This window comes from Vicugna pacos, chromosome 5, assembly GCF_048564905.1.
Source record: "Vicugna pacos chromosome 5, VicPac4, whole genome shotgun sequence".
In the NCBI taxonomy this organism is placed as follows: Eukaryota; Metazoa; Chordata; class Mammalia; order Artiodactyla; family Camelidae; genus Vicugna; species Vicugna pacos.
The window spans coordinates 19,649,656-19,664,149 of NC_132991.1; the positions used below are offsets into that span (position 1 = coordinate 19,649,656).

The following is a 14,494-nucleotide window of genomic DNA, read 5'->3' on the forward strand; positions in this document are numbered from 1 at the left end:
TAACTCTCTGGAACACAGCTGCTTCACAGGTAAAATGAAAAAAATAATATGATAGCCATGCACATGATGTACTGGTTCCTGATTTAATTTGGGGTTCTTGTGGGAAAAAAAATCACACTGGATTTTTCTTTTTATCGAAGAAAACTTACACTCCAGGCTTTTTTTGTTTAATTAAAAAGTAAACTTACGGTATCTGGGAGTTTAAATGTCTACAAGGCCCCAACCTGAGACAAGATATCTCTCCACCATACACAAGGGTCTTTATAAAGTACCTTCTGCATGAACTCTTTCATTGAGAAAAGGAGACAGGATACTTCATTATACTGAGTGTGTATGCTGGCTACCCTCCCTAAGAACAGCAGCAGTACAGTGAACGACATTGATAACTTTTGAGTATTTATTATCCTCAGGGCACCATCTAAACGTTTTATCTTCAACATCTCATTTAATTACCATATAAGGTGGATAAGATAGCCGTTAAGCCTATTTTACTGATAAAAAGACAAAATCTCCTAGAGGTTCAATAACTGGCACAGGGTACAGGTAATAAGTGGAGGTGCTGAATACAGCCACAGGCCATCTGACTGTGAGCCTGTGCTCTGATCTCTAGTCCTGAGGCCTTTCACTTATACAGTATGGGAAAATATTTATAATGTTAGACTTAAACCATTTTTAGAGCATACTACTTTCTTTCACCCTTAAAAATTGGGAGAATCAGTATTCTTCTTTAATAAGGTTCTGTATTTATAAATTACATCTGCTTTGTAATGAACAAGAAGCTAACTTTATTCTGTCTTGGAAATATTAATGGAATTGTGCATTAATGTAAAATAAGCAAGGGTATCCAACAGACACACATGGGTGCCTTATATCCAAAAGACACACATGCATACTTTTTATCCAATAAACACGTGTGCACACCTTGGGGTGACTGTTTTGTACTATGATTCAACAAAACATAATTTCCATGATTATACATGGCAACTATGAATTCATTATTTGTGGTATACAAACTTAGTTATTGAGATGTAACTGGCTTAAAGGGTTATGCTTAAAACCAAGGAAAGGAGAATTCCTCTGGGGAAGCAGTTGCTAAGAGTCACTTGGACAACAAAACCAGCATTGAGTAGGATTCCTGACTTGTCACAATAGGGAATACGGTCTCACCTCTCACCAACCCTCTGATCTCTGAATTTCTTACTTGATTTCATTTTTTTTTAAATCAGGGTTTTGTTCCAACATGTTATAGAATATTTAAGTCACACTGGAGTTCTGACTAACCTCAGTGAGGCATAGGTAATTATGGAATCCTTTTGAAATAACAGTTGCTAACAAGTCACCCAGGTTCTCAGTATCAACCTTGAGCCTTGAACAGATACCAGTAGATTCATGACCCCTGATCTAATCAGTTGTCCAATTTTCCTTTGCTGCTTCATAACTGGTTTTTGGTAGTACTTCTCCTTCATTACTGACTATAAACCTTTATTCAGAATCCTATACAACTGCTTCTTAAGATACCATCAAAGACTAATTCTCTGGAACCTGAGCTTTTATGGTCACACAGCACTATAAAAAAAATTTAAGTTCACTAAAATGTGTGTGACTGAACTTAGACTAAATTTTATTCAACCCAGCTGGATGAATGAATACTGAATGGAACTTTACATAGGAAAAAAATGGTACAACTACACCATATCTAATCATTTTTTCAAAAATAATTAGAGTTTGAAAATGTTCAAGCTATTTCCAGAAAAGGGTTATTGTCAGATTTGTAGTCATCCAGTTGGCCTTATTCTATCAATTAAATGTGTGCCCATTCTTTAAGACCCAGATAACTCAAACTTTGGGGAAGCCTTCACTGATCACATTGGTCCACAAGGATTTCTCTCCCCACTAAACTCTAGTGCTACTCTATGAATTACACTGCTTGGTAGTATTTAAATGCTTCTTAACTTTGTTCCATGTACTGAGTATTACTTAATCAACAGAATTGTAAGCTCTTCAAGGGCAGAGATCAGACCTTAGTTCACTTTTCACACTTCCCCAGGTATTTAATACCAGTGTCTACCATGGAAATGCTTTATTGAAGGATTCACCGAATCAAGTGCCAATGTTATTACTCACTTTGGTATCTAGACCCTTGAGCAGGAAGAGATAGGGCTCCAAAGAAAGAAAGATTTGTCTCAACAGAACTGGACAAACAATTCGAGTCAACTCAGATCAATGAACATTTATTACCCAGACTGCTGCGGGCGCCATTGATCTCTTCCTTCCCTGAGCTTCTGAGCACTCTTGTCTCTAATACTCAACACAACACTTACTCATGTGCTCTCTTCTATCGTGATCTGACTGTTCTGGGTGTATCTGTCTTATTTCCCCTCCATTAGGTTGTATGAGTTTGAGCCAACTAATAATCACTTATATTTAACTGTTTTGATGTACACATATTTCAACATTGTGTGGCTCTATCGAAAATATTCTTTAAAGCAGGATCTGTGTCATATTTCATTTATCAACAAGCCTTTTCTCAGTGTGAGAGTTTGGTGGGTATTAAAAATGTATTCAGTCAATTCAAACACAAATCAAGAGTCAAAGTATCAGAAATCAAGCTTTATGATAAATGATTTAAATGACTTCATATTTATTCTTAGGAATACTTTATTTCCTTGTACATTCAAAAGCGTGTGTGTGTGTGTGTGTATACACACACACACACACACGTTTTTCACTATGTCTATACTTATATCTATATTTGTATGAGAATCAGCTTTGTTAAAAATAAAGCAATCAGCCATGTATCTTGCTACTTAAAAATTAGAATATCTGAGAATCTGTAATAAGTAAAAGGGAGTACTTTCTCTCAGCTAAAGTGCAGAATCTAGTCATACCACAGAAGCTTGGATTCTGAGAGGTCTGCAATCTAAGCCAGGCAAGTCAGTGAACAAACTCGTTGGAGCATATGGTCTACTCAATGTTCGCTGAATTTTCCAGAAGAGTGATTCCACTGGCTGCACTGACAACCTATTTTAGTATCTAATTTCCCTAGCCATCAAGAAATTTCTCTGTACATCTAACATAAATGTCTTAGTACGATTTAAGTCCATTTTGTTTTATTTAGCCCTCTGTAAAGCTATGTCACTATTGATCAACTGTTTCCTCCTCTCCCTTTGCTGGCTGAATTGTGAGAAGATTTAGGAATTGCCATCTAGTTAACAAGCCCTAAGGAACATGCCTGCACCATCCGTGCTCATTTAATATCTGCTTTTAAAAAATCTTAGTTTAAGAGAAAGAAAATGTGGTAGTGTTTCAATGTGATAGAAATAAGGTACAGACGTAGTGACTTAGGTTCAAAATACTGGCCTTACAAAAGAATTGTTATTATAATTAGTGTCAATGTTGAAAGACAACCTTTAGCAACTGTCTCTGAGAAATGCCTGGGAAATATGTCCTGAAAACACTCTGGCTACTGATTAACTGTCAAACACAGACTCAAATACCTGTATCCCTCAAAAGTAGAATTCTGCCTTCCTGACTGCTTATGCTTCTTTTCTGAAACCTGTCAAGCAATCCTGCCACTTACTTCCTTCTTTGCTTCCTCTCTCCCTGACCCAACATGTCATGTCCTTAAGAAACAGTTTAAGACTCTCTCTTCCATGAAGACTCTCTCCTCTGATCTTTCGCATTTGTAATCAGAGTCCATTATTTAAGTTAGCCGGAGGTTTCGTTTTTTTCTAATTGATTCATATAATTTAGTCTCCTTTTCTAAGTTATACTGTAAAATCCTTCAGGGCAACAATACATATTAATTGATTAATAGTTCTTGACAAAATTCTTCTTCTTTTATGTCTTTAACAGGCAAAACAGAAGAACTTCTGTGTAGCAAAAATACATGCATATGCACACACACACACACACACAGACCCAATATTGGGAAACAACAAGCCAGATTTCCTATATATGTGCCACTGTTGGCTCCTGGCTTCCCTAAACTTGACATTCCTTGAGCTGCCCATCTGTCTGATCCAATTTTGGTAAGCAGCAGAGAAACAACGGTTGCATTCTAAATATTCCATCACAATCACAAGTTTGGCAAGGCACAACAGAAAAATGTTCAGTTTCTAATTCTTGTCTCAATCGTGTATTGAGAACGTTTTAAAGCCTACTTCAACCACACATTGGGCGTATTTCATTGGACTTTCTCACTATATCAGGGCAGAGTTTTCTTCAGCTAGTGGTGCCTGAGCACCCATAACTCCTTGTTTTAATTCACTCTTTTAACCAAAACCTACAAAACATTCTATTTCACAGGTAATAAAAAACAGAAGCATATTAGACTGAAGAGATAAGAAACAAGGGCTCTTTATCCAAATGAGCCCCATCACTTACTCAAATTGTGGTCCCGGGAAGCTTCCTTAATCTTCCTGATCCTCAGGGTTCCCTGTAAAATAGGGATGGCAGTAATACTTATATCACAGAGTTGCTGTAGGAGTAAATAACTTAATATATGTTAAGAAGTCAGAATATTACCTAGTACTTAGAAGCACTATGTAAGTATTAATTTTTAACTTTATAGAATTATTAAAATAATTACATTAAAATATATTAAAACAGCTTTAAAAGACTCGGTGCATTCTCTGTGGGATAACTGGACCTACAAAACACATGGGCTGATGGATGCAAAGGGGGTATGGACAAAGGTCAATAGAGGCACCAGCATAACGAGTGCCTTGGTTGATGGAATCAAAAATTTTCATAGAAAAGGAGCTAAAGGTAATTTCTGAATGATGAAAAGGAGTTTTAACATTCAAAGTAAGGGGAAGCAATTCTAGGCAGAGGGAATATTTACACAATGTTGCATGGAACTGCATTATGGGACAAGGCAGACAGCACAGACTACTGAGACGCAGTCTCTGCCCTGCAGAAGCTAATGGGTAGGGGAGATGGGACATGTGATAAATAACCATTGCACTGGACAGAGGGTAATGGATTTCCTGTGAGCACAGAAAAGTAGCAATTGCATCTATCCTTTTATTGAGTATCACTGATTCCTCATACCAACCCCACATTGTGGATATTTCCTTCATTTTACACATAAAGAAGCTGAGGTATAGAAAGACTGAAAAAAATCTACCGAAGGTCACACAACTAGTTAGCGGTAGAATGAGAATTGCAACTGAAATTCATCTAAGATTTTGAAATTAACAATAAACTATGTTTGTTTATATTTAAGCCATATATTAATGAAAATGTAGACTGTGTATAAAGAAAATAAAGGGTTGAGGGGTGGTGGCTGGTACCTGGTCCCCAACAGTAATATTTTGAAAGTATAACCAAAACTGAAAATCAGTCTATTTAAAGTAGACTCATCTTTTCTCTTAAATATCGCATCTCTGAAGTGGCTGCTATATCATTTAACACATATATTTGAGGAGAAAGGTAGATGAGTAGGTAAATAGGTAGATAGATTCATTAAGACTTTTTTTGTTATCCAATATGTTAATTATTAATAGAATATCTACCTGTAAACATTTATTGAATCACTCTCAAATTGTTTTTGCACAGTTTATCAAAATAAAACTAAAACTTTGGTAATCATTCATCACTCCAGTATAAACTGTTGACTTGAAGGTTATATCTGAATTTTTTGCCTTAAATGTCTTTATGAATAATCTAGATAGAAAAAGAAATAATATGGAAAAGAAAAAAGAGGAGGAGAAAATTTGGAGAAACAGGTATGTTATTTTTTCTACCAATCACCTCAGTCCTATTGACCTTTTCTTCAATTTAAACTATTCTGGTCCATTCTGTTTGCTTTTCATTCTCTGTGCTGATGTGTTTTCATTTCTGCTCTTTTGTTGATTTTTGGTTCCTATTCCACTGAAGATCACAGCTCCCAGGGTACTTTCTCCAGCCTCAGCCCCCACCCAAACCTCTCAACTGGAGGCTGGGTCGTCATACATAAAACTAAGTGGGAACACTAACCCAGTTATCCAAATAGGCACATAAACGCATTTACAAGTCTGAACTATCCATCTAATTGCTTCTTTTTTCCGCTTTACTTAAAGCATCTGTCCTGTGAATACTGTCAGTCACATTCCAGCTGAAGCCATAATTATGCCTATGAGTATTCACTCCTTTTAGCCAAAGAATCAATTTAACTGGCATCCACCTCCCCCCACCCCTCAACACTGACTTGCTGGTCAGTGGGAGTGACAGATTAGCTGTTTCAGAGTCTTATAGAAATAGCCTTTGGATTTAGGTTATAAAAGCATCTCTTTAGCTAGTTCTGGGCGGCTCTCTGATGCTTCACGAATCCTGTGCAGTTTTATTAAAGACTTTCTCCATGAGTGAGTGGCAGGACAGTTTTAAAACAATTACAAGCATTTAAAAAGTAATTACCAGAAAATTCCAATGCAAACAAAATATCTATTTTGACTACCATGAACAACTCTGTACAAACATTTCTCCCTCTCTCTCTGTCATAGATGTGGCTATCCATTTCACAGAAGGTTTAATTACAAATTTGTCTTCCTTATCTTCTGGGCCCACACTGCTGCTTGAGAAAAAGAGAAATAATATAGGTAGTAGTGGTAGAAGGGTTACAGTCAAGAGATGAAGAGACTAAAGATTTAAGCTTAGGGAGAAATTTTCTTGCAACAGAGGTGCACGTGGCCTTGTAACTTTTAACCTAAAAATAAATTATAAATATTATTTATAATTCGTCTGTAATTATATTCTCAGAAAGTTAACACAGTATAACATAACACTGTTCCTTTTGATGGTTTATAAGAAATATTTTTTAAATGGATGACATTTTGGATTTAGTTTTTGTTTGGTTTACTTTTCTTTTTCTCTTCCTGAGGTAAGTTATGCCACCTTTTTGTACATACCCCTATAAACATGGGCATGAAATATAATATATCTGATTTACTTACTTGCTGTCTACTTAAATTCTATTAATTTTGTGAAAGATAATTTGAAGGCATAGGATTTTATGCATTTGTGAACACTCTTAAGAATACTACCATTCCCAGAAACTGTGTTGTACGCTGTGGTAGCCATTAGCCATGTGTGTCTATTGAGCACCTGAAATGTGGCTAGTCTGAATTGAGATGTGTTGGAAGTATAAAATACACACTGAATTTTGAAGGCTTAATTAAAAAAAAAACTGCAAAGTATCTCAATAATTTTTTACACTAATTATTTTTTAAATGAAAATATTTTGGGTATATTGTGTTAAATAAAATATATTATTAAAATTTTTGTCTCATGTCTTTTTCCTTTTTAATGTGACAACTAGAGAATTTTAAATTTCAAGTGTGGTTTGTATTATATTTCTATTTGATAGTATTAGTCTAGGTAAGGGAGGGCTGCCTCCTGAATTTGTAAAGGCAGTGAGAGAAGAAAACTATTCATTCAGTAGGATTTTGGCCTCAGTGGAGATGGAAATTGGCACTTCTGGAAGGAATGAAACTGATTATGACTGCATTCTTAATTAGTCTTGGAGCTAGAAGGCTACTTTAGTCCACAACGGTGCCCACTGACCAAAGTTTTGGCAGAAAAAATACTGCCATTTCAGCTACAGAATAAAATATTCAGCCTATCAAAAATAACATTTAGTTAGAAGAAACAGAAAAGAGAGAGAAGAAACAATTAAAGAAAGCCAAAACATCGATAGAACTTAATTATTAAATATAATAAATAAGTAATTGCCAGTTTGGTACCATTTAAGTAGAGAAAAGACAGCCAGGCAACTTGATAAATTCTGCACTTACAGCCAAGAAGAAATCTCTATTTCCATTTGTTTCCCCAGTCAGTGACCCACTGAAGTAATTTCATGGTTTAGCATGAACAAGTCTTTTGTTCTTAAAGTACAATTGTTGGGAATTTTATTTTTCTTTGGTTAGACTTTTTTCTCATTGGTACCTTAATAAATGGAAGGATTTCTTCTGCTATGTTTTTCTTTTTTAGACCTTCTTTCAGGGCTAGTACTACACTCCCTGAGAATATATTACTCAGCAGTGAGTTCTCTCCATATAGTGGCCAATGTCCTGGGAGGCAGTTTACCATCCACACAGTATGGTAAAAGTAACCATAGCGTTTAAGACTAATGCTGTATATAAAAGGTAGCTTGTTATTATAGTCAGATAACATTATTTTAAAATATCTAATCCAAAAACAGGCAGAAAATTACCATATCCAATCAGTCAAATTGAAAGCCTGGCTCCTGTCTTAACAATTCCTTGTTTGGGGACCACCTTCCATTCTTTTGAAACACAGGGGAGTATGGTTGTCATTAAAATGTAATGCTTCTCCTTGAAATGCTAATCCTTGTTGCCACTTTATCATCCCAAGAACCCTCTAATGGGAATTTCATTAATATAATTGCATTCTTTGTGGTGTTTGGAGAGATGATCTCTTCTGAAATAAAAAAAACTCTAAATCATTCCCAAGCATCACAATACCTTGCAATGAATCAGGGAATGCCAGTGGTCAGTTAAATGCAGAAAAAAAAGTCATCAAACAGGATTATGGCTCCTTCTGCAAGCAGACTGACTTGATACTGATACCAATATTTTCTGATCAAAATAAATTCTATAAGCAGTACTTTCATATAATTAGTAATAGGGAGGTTTTTTTGTTTTTTTGTTTTTTAACTTACCTCTACTGGTTTACCATAAAGGGTCCAAATTAAGAACAGCCAAATGGAGGAGAAGTATAGAAAAACACATGGGATGTGTGGAGGTGTGGAGCTTCCATGCCCTCTCTCTTGGGTGTGTCACCCTCCCAGCACTTCAATGTGTTCACAAAGCCACAAGCTTCAGGAGACAGATGTAGCACATTTTTTTATTATTATATACTTTAAATTTATGTTCAGCATATCAATATTTTTAATCGTTTTTTAATCAAAATCCAATACTAACTTCCATACATCCACACTTTCACAGCTTTGACCTACATACCATCCTACCAAAGAGGAGTCAGTATACCTCTAGGTACCTGAATTTCAGGACTGGTCCTTGTCCTGATAGAAAGTACATGTCTCTCACTCTTTAATTTCTGAAATACTACTTTTCATGTTGACACTCAACTCTGGGAGGTCATACTTCTCCCCCATCTGGATTAAGAGATTTTCTTTTGTTATATCTTAATACCCTTCATGGATTCCTATTATAAGCTTAACTACATTGAACTTGAAATTAACTTCTTATCTGGGTGTCACTTGACTTGTTTCCCTCAAAGTAGGGACCATCTACCTACATCACCAGTACCTAGGACACTACTTAGACTATGGAGGGTGATTAATGTATTGTTGAGCTTTTTACTAACACATACCGGCAAATCAGATCCTGTCTCAGCAGGAAATTCTTCTCCTATGCTCTTATTCCTAGTGTTTTGTATTGTACTTCCAATAATGGGTCCAGTAGAAGTGCTTCAAATGTGCATAAAATTTATGCCAATGGAAGAAAAGGACATAGGGAGAAAAAGGAGGACATGTCATTTATTTGATGTTGATGAGTTATTCTGATAAAGATTTAAAGAAAAAATAACATTTTTCTCCTTAAATGTTATTTTTTGTTTAAATCTTATACTAGTTATTCATCTTGTTCTACATGATACTCAGACTAAGGACATTAATTTCTCATATATGAAAGGTTAATATTTTTAAAAACTTGAAATTTAACACTAGATATAATAAAGTATAAAATGTAGCCATAGATCGACTATTTGAAAATTCTTAATTATAATTTTAAATTGGGTAAATGGTGATTAAGTTGGGTAATGGCCATTTACAGATGAATTGGTGATTGATCCACAGTCACATAAAGTTGCCATATTCAATATTGCTCTAATAAGGGATTTATCTTGGATCCATGTTTCTATAATTAATGATTAATTAGTTTAACTTAGTATAATACCTCTTGGAGGCCCTAGTCTCTGTTCTCAAATTTCTTTTTTTAGAGATCAGCTTTAGTACAAGAAGATCTATTTAAGATTCAGATGCATGCAAATTCCCAATGGCAATCATCTCTTATTTGCAATATTTCTAGTGTACACATTAGTTACTTTCCTATTCCTGAGACATTCTGACATCTTAGCATTAATCCACTGCTGAACATGTGAAATTAACATAACTTTTTTTCGTATCTTTTGGGAAAAAGTTATCTTTCATCTAAGGATCAGGTATAATGAGCATTTAGTTGAATGACATTCTGCCTCATAGTCCAAAATGAACCCAATTTGAAGGTCAATTTCTTCCTTTCTTTCTTTGTTAATAACAAAATAACTCATTAAGTTTACGGTCAGATCATGAATGAAATCTCAATTACTGGCCCTCCAATTGGCTTAAATTGGTAATCTTCTCATTTTCAAGAATCACCACCTACAGAGAGGTTGTCAGATGTCTCTATTCATGCCTGTCAACTGTGCTGATGTCCTGGTGTTGCAAGGGAAGAGTAACTCCTAAGCAGAGGTACACACAAAGTCAGACTAAACTAAGTGCTAATTAAAAATGCAGCTTCTACAGTCTAATACCAGAGGCACTGAATATAAATCTCTGCATGCAGAGCAATAAAACCTACATTTTACATATTTCAAGGATAATAATTTTCTTATGCACTAAGACATAACTGGTAAAGTCAGTGGGCAGAGCACCATATTGAGAAATAGCTACCATTAAAGGTGTTTAACATGTAACTAAGTTGACTACCTATATTGGATCACATATTTTCAGGGTGGGTTATAGGCAACACATATAGACTGACTGGAAATACCATGCCAGAGTAAAAGCTGTATTAGCCATCAAATTGAAAGTGTTCTACTTGGGTAAAATAACAACACTGAAACTAGCTGAGGAGGAAAATAAAATGCTTATTTTAGTAAGTATAGGTAAGATAAGTAAGTGTTTATAAAATAAACAAGTTATTGCTTCCTGGAAACTGGCAGAATCAGTTTTTTAAAAGTGAAGGGTAAAAAGTTCGAGATTTGCAGATATTAACTAATGTATGTAAAATAGATAAACAACAAGTTTCTACTGTATACCACAGGGGACCATATTCAATATCTTGTAGTAACCTATGGTGAAAAATATGAGAACAAATGTATGTATGTTCCTATGTGACTGAAGTACTGTGCTGTACACTAGAAACTGACACAACATTGTAAACTGACTGTACTTCAATAAAAATAAATTAAAACTGAAAAAAAAATTAAGGGTAAGGCAATGGCAAGCATCAGGGTATAAGGAGGACTTATGACTTAAGTGGAACCTGCTCCCTGGAAGTTAGAGAAAGGAAGTGCAAACTAAGAAGCTGGAGAGCCCAGAAGGAGAAACAGCTTTTCCCTGAATCATTTTCCTACACATGACCTTCTCCATTGCTTCAGTAAATATGTACATAGTTGAAAACATTTGCTTTGAATCTCTATGGAATCAGCCTTGACTGAACCAACTGTGGTCCTTGGACTAGGGGCATAGGCCCCACATGGAAGTTTGTTTCATATGCAGAATCTCAGCTCACTGCCAGACTGACTGGTTGAAGCCCGAAGATTAACCAGATGCCCACATGACTCACATTTCCATAAAAGTCTGAGAGGCACGGGCTTCAACATTCTACAGTTCAAACAGAAAGAAGCTACATCTGCCTTCTCACTGCCTTGTGCCACTTACCTGTCTCTCTTCTGAGCATGCCCTCCTAATCTGCTTTTTATTCTCCAGCCCAACATCTTAAAGGAAGCTTTTGTAAGGAAACAGATTTCAGTAAACCCTCTCTACTAAGTACCTATATGAATTTTATTTAGACACTTCTACATTAACTTGTATTTATGCTTTTTTTAATTGAGAAAAAATACTGTGTTTATGTACACTTGTATTTTTAGCAGTCAGCAACGTGCCTGTCTTATATTTGGTGATTTATCAAATTTCACAGATTTAAAAAATCCAGATGATCTGGAAATCAAGCAATAAGGTCAAAAACAGCAAATCTTCATGAAAGAGGATTATGATGACAAAGAGGTCTACTGCAAATATTAACCCAATCAACACTGAAAAATTAGCAAAATTATATCATTGCAATGATGATTGCTCTGTTTTCATTTCCACTGACATATCTGTTAATTGTTCACAGGACTATTAAACTGACATATGAACAGTACAATGCCAAAGTAGTAGACTAAATTTCAATTTTTTCCCTAATGTTTATTTTCTATTTTCAAGGATAAAAAGAAATTATACTTTAAAATGAACAAATAACATCATATATATCTGAAATGGAAATAATTTGCATTTATTATTTAAAAAAAACTCCCTGCTTTTCCTTATTAGGACTCCTACATAACTACTGCTGTGGTTAATATTTTCCTTCTGAAACTACATAGCCAAAAAAAAAAAAAGAAAAAAGGCTAAATTATTCAATAACTGAAAACCAGAGCTGGAATAACCTATATGTCTAAATCATAAATTTTATTTTAAATAATATGTGAGCTTATGCACAGAGCATTATAAAATGTCAAATTCCCTCCTGACACTCCTTCCTTAGGAAAATAATTGTATTAAAGCAAAACAATAGTTTAAAAGGACCAGCCATTAGACTAAAAGTGACTTTTATTGTTCTTTTTTTGTTTTAGTCTCTACAATAAATAAGCATTTCTTTTTAAATAACATGTTTTAAGTGAAATGCAACAAAAGGTATCCTCTAAACACCAGCAAATACTCATTAGACTACACAACGTACAATAAACACATAGCTTTGAGCTGTGGCTACGTAGTCTATGAACATGATTATTTTGCCTCGTAAATGGTGTAATCAGTCAGGTAAATGTCAGATTAGTTGGCACTTTGTCAAACCACATTAAATGTAACCAGTTTAACCAACTTATTTTTATTGTTTTAAATCTATCTGATTAAATAGTGTTTTTATCTTAGTTTTTAAAATATTTATATGTCAGGATGAAAAAAATAATACAAGAGGACTTATAAACACTTGCTCTTTCATCATATTCTTCCCACCAACCCCACTGTTTTGTTTTAATCTTTAATGGTTTCTGCAGTAATTTAAATGTGTAAGCTTAAACTAGGAGTCCCTAATTGAGATAAAACCCTCCTGCTTTGTGAGCTAATAATTTAAGTTATATTATGCCTCACCTCTTCTTCCCTCTTCGTCCTGATTTCTATAGTCTGAGGTCTTGTATAAGCAAGCCTCTACTTCACGTTGTTTACTTTCAGTATTATCACTGGGCTCCCTATTATGCCAGATGAAATTAGCAGCCTTACATTTTCTCACTCCTTTCATCTGATAGTTTTTATGAGATGGACCCATTATTTTCCATTTCCAAAATGTGTGTATATTTCTACGTGTATGTGTGTGCATGTGTATTTAAATTTTCTTGCCATGTCTATATTTCTCTTGATCAAACTTTTTAGAGTTTTTACTATTTTATTAGTATTTTTAGAAAAAACTAGTTTTGGGATTTGTTGATCATCTCCATTGTGTCTTTGTTGGTTTCCACAGCATTCTTCCCTTTGTTGGTAGTAATCAGCATTTTTTTTTTTAGTTGTCTTCTATTTACTATAAAATCTTCCCTTCCTTCCAAGTCAGTTTTCTTTCTTTGGTTGGCTTACATAGGCATTTCTCATTCTGCTGGTGATCCTTTGACATCCATTCATATGTAAGAAAAGGAATAGGACTATTAATGCTGGTATTCTCCCACAACCAGCCCTAATGTGCAGTGCTTGGATTTGTGGTTTATTAACTCTCTCCTCTTATTAAGAAGATGGGGAAACGCCACATTCAAGGGCAGGGCTTGATAACCAGTATGATTTCAGCAGATAGAGAACTAGCCATTAGATTACTCACTCCCAAAATTGTAGAGTAAGGAGTTTTATTCTTTGATGTCTATGCTAACAGTGGGGGGCTTAGTTCTCCACAGTTTGCTAGTATATTTAGTGTAACGTCGTCCAGTTTTTGCTTAGGAGAAAACACTAGGATGCTGGTAGCTACTAGTGGAATGACAAGGAAATGGAGGAGGGATGGTGAAGGTAGGAGGGAAAGCCCTGGAGCAGCTGCTTTCATAGGCAGCTTTCCAGAAAACTTCCCTTTCTCCAGCCCTGTTCTCAGGCCATCACCCAGCACTGTGCACACCAAGATGTAAATCTTTCTAAAGTTCATTCATTGGAGCCCCTTCCTGCATTATTCTGGCTGGCATATCATTAATCTTACTCTATTTTTTTCACTTATTATCAGGCTTCTATCAACTCTCTGCCTTTTGGTTTTTTTAATGTGTTGTAATATACTCATGGACCTATCCTGTTCTTTTTGCAGCTGCTATGGGTTTTGTTTGTTCTCTTCCCATTTACTATCATATCTTAAGAATCATGTTAGTTCAATAACACTTAATTCAGAATGATACTAAGAATCTAAATAAGACCTAGAACTCCATGGAAAAACTCTTTCATATCCTAAAAATGTTACGCTATAACTAACAATACTAAAAATCA

At 35.1% G+C, this 14,494-nt stretch overlaps 1 long non-coding RNA gene across 6 annotated transcripts in view; it reads right to left on the bottom strand.

Annotated features, from left to right (window-relative positions):
• LOC116280648 (uncharacterized) overlaps positions 1 to 14,494 on the bottom strand; it is a 524,367-nt gene that overhangs the window by 227,069 nt on the left and 282,804 nt on the right. For all 6 annotated transcript variants that reach the window (XR_012072552.1, XR_012072553.1, XR_012072550.1 and 3 more), the window contains one exon: positions 4,387 to 4,438. This is a non-coding gene — a long non-coding RNA (uncharacterized lncRNA). The remainder of the gene's footprint in view (positions 1 to 4,386; positions 4,439 to 14,494) is intronic.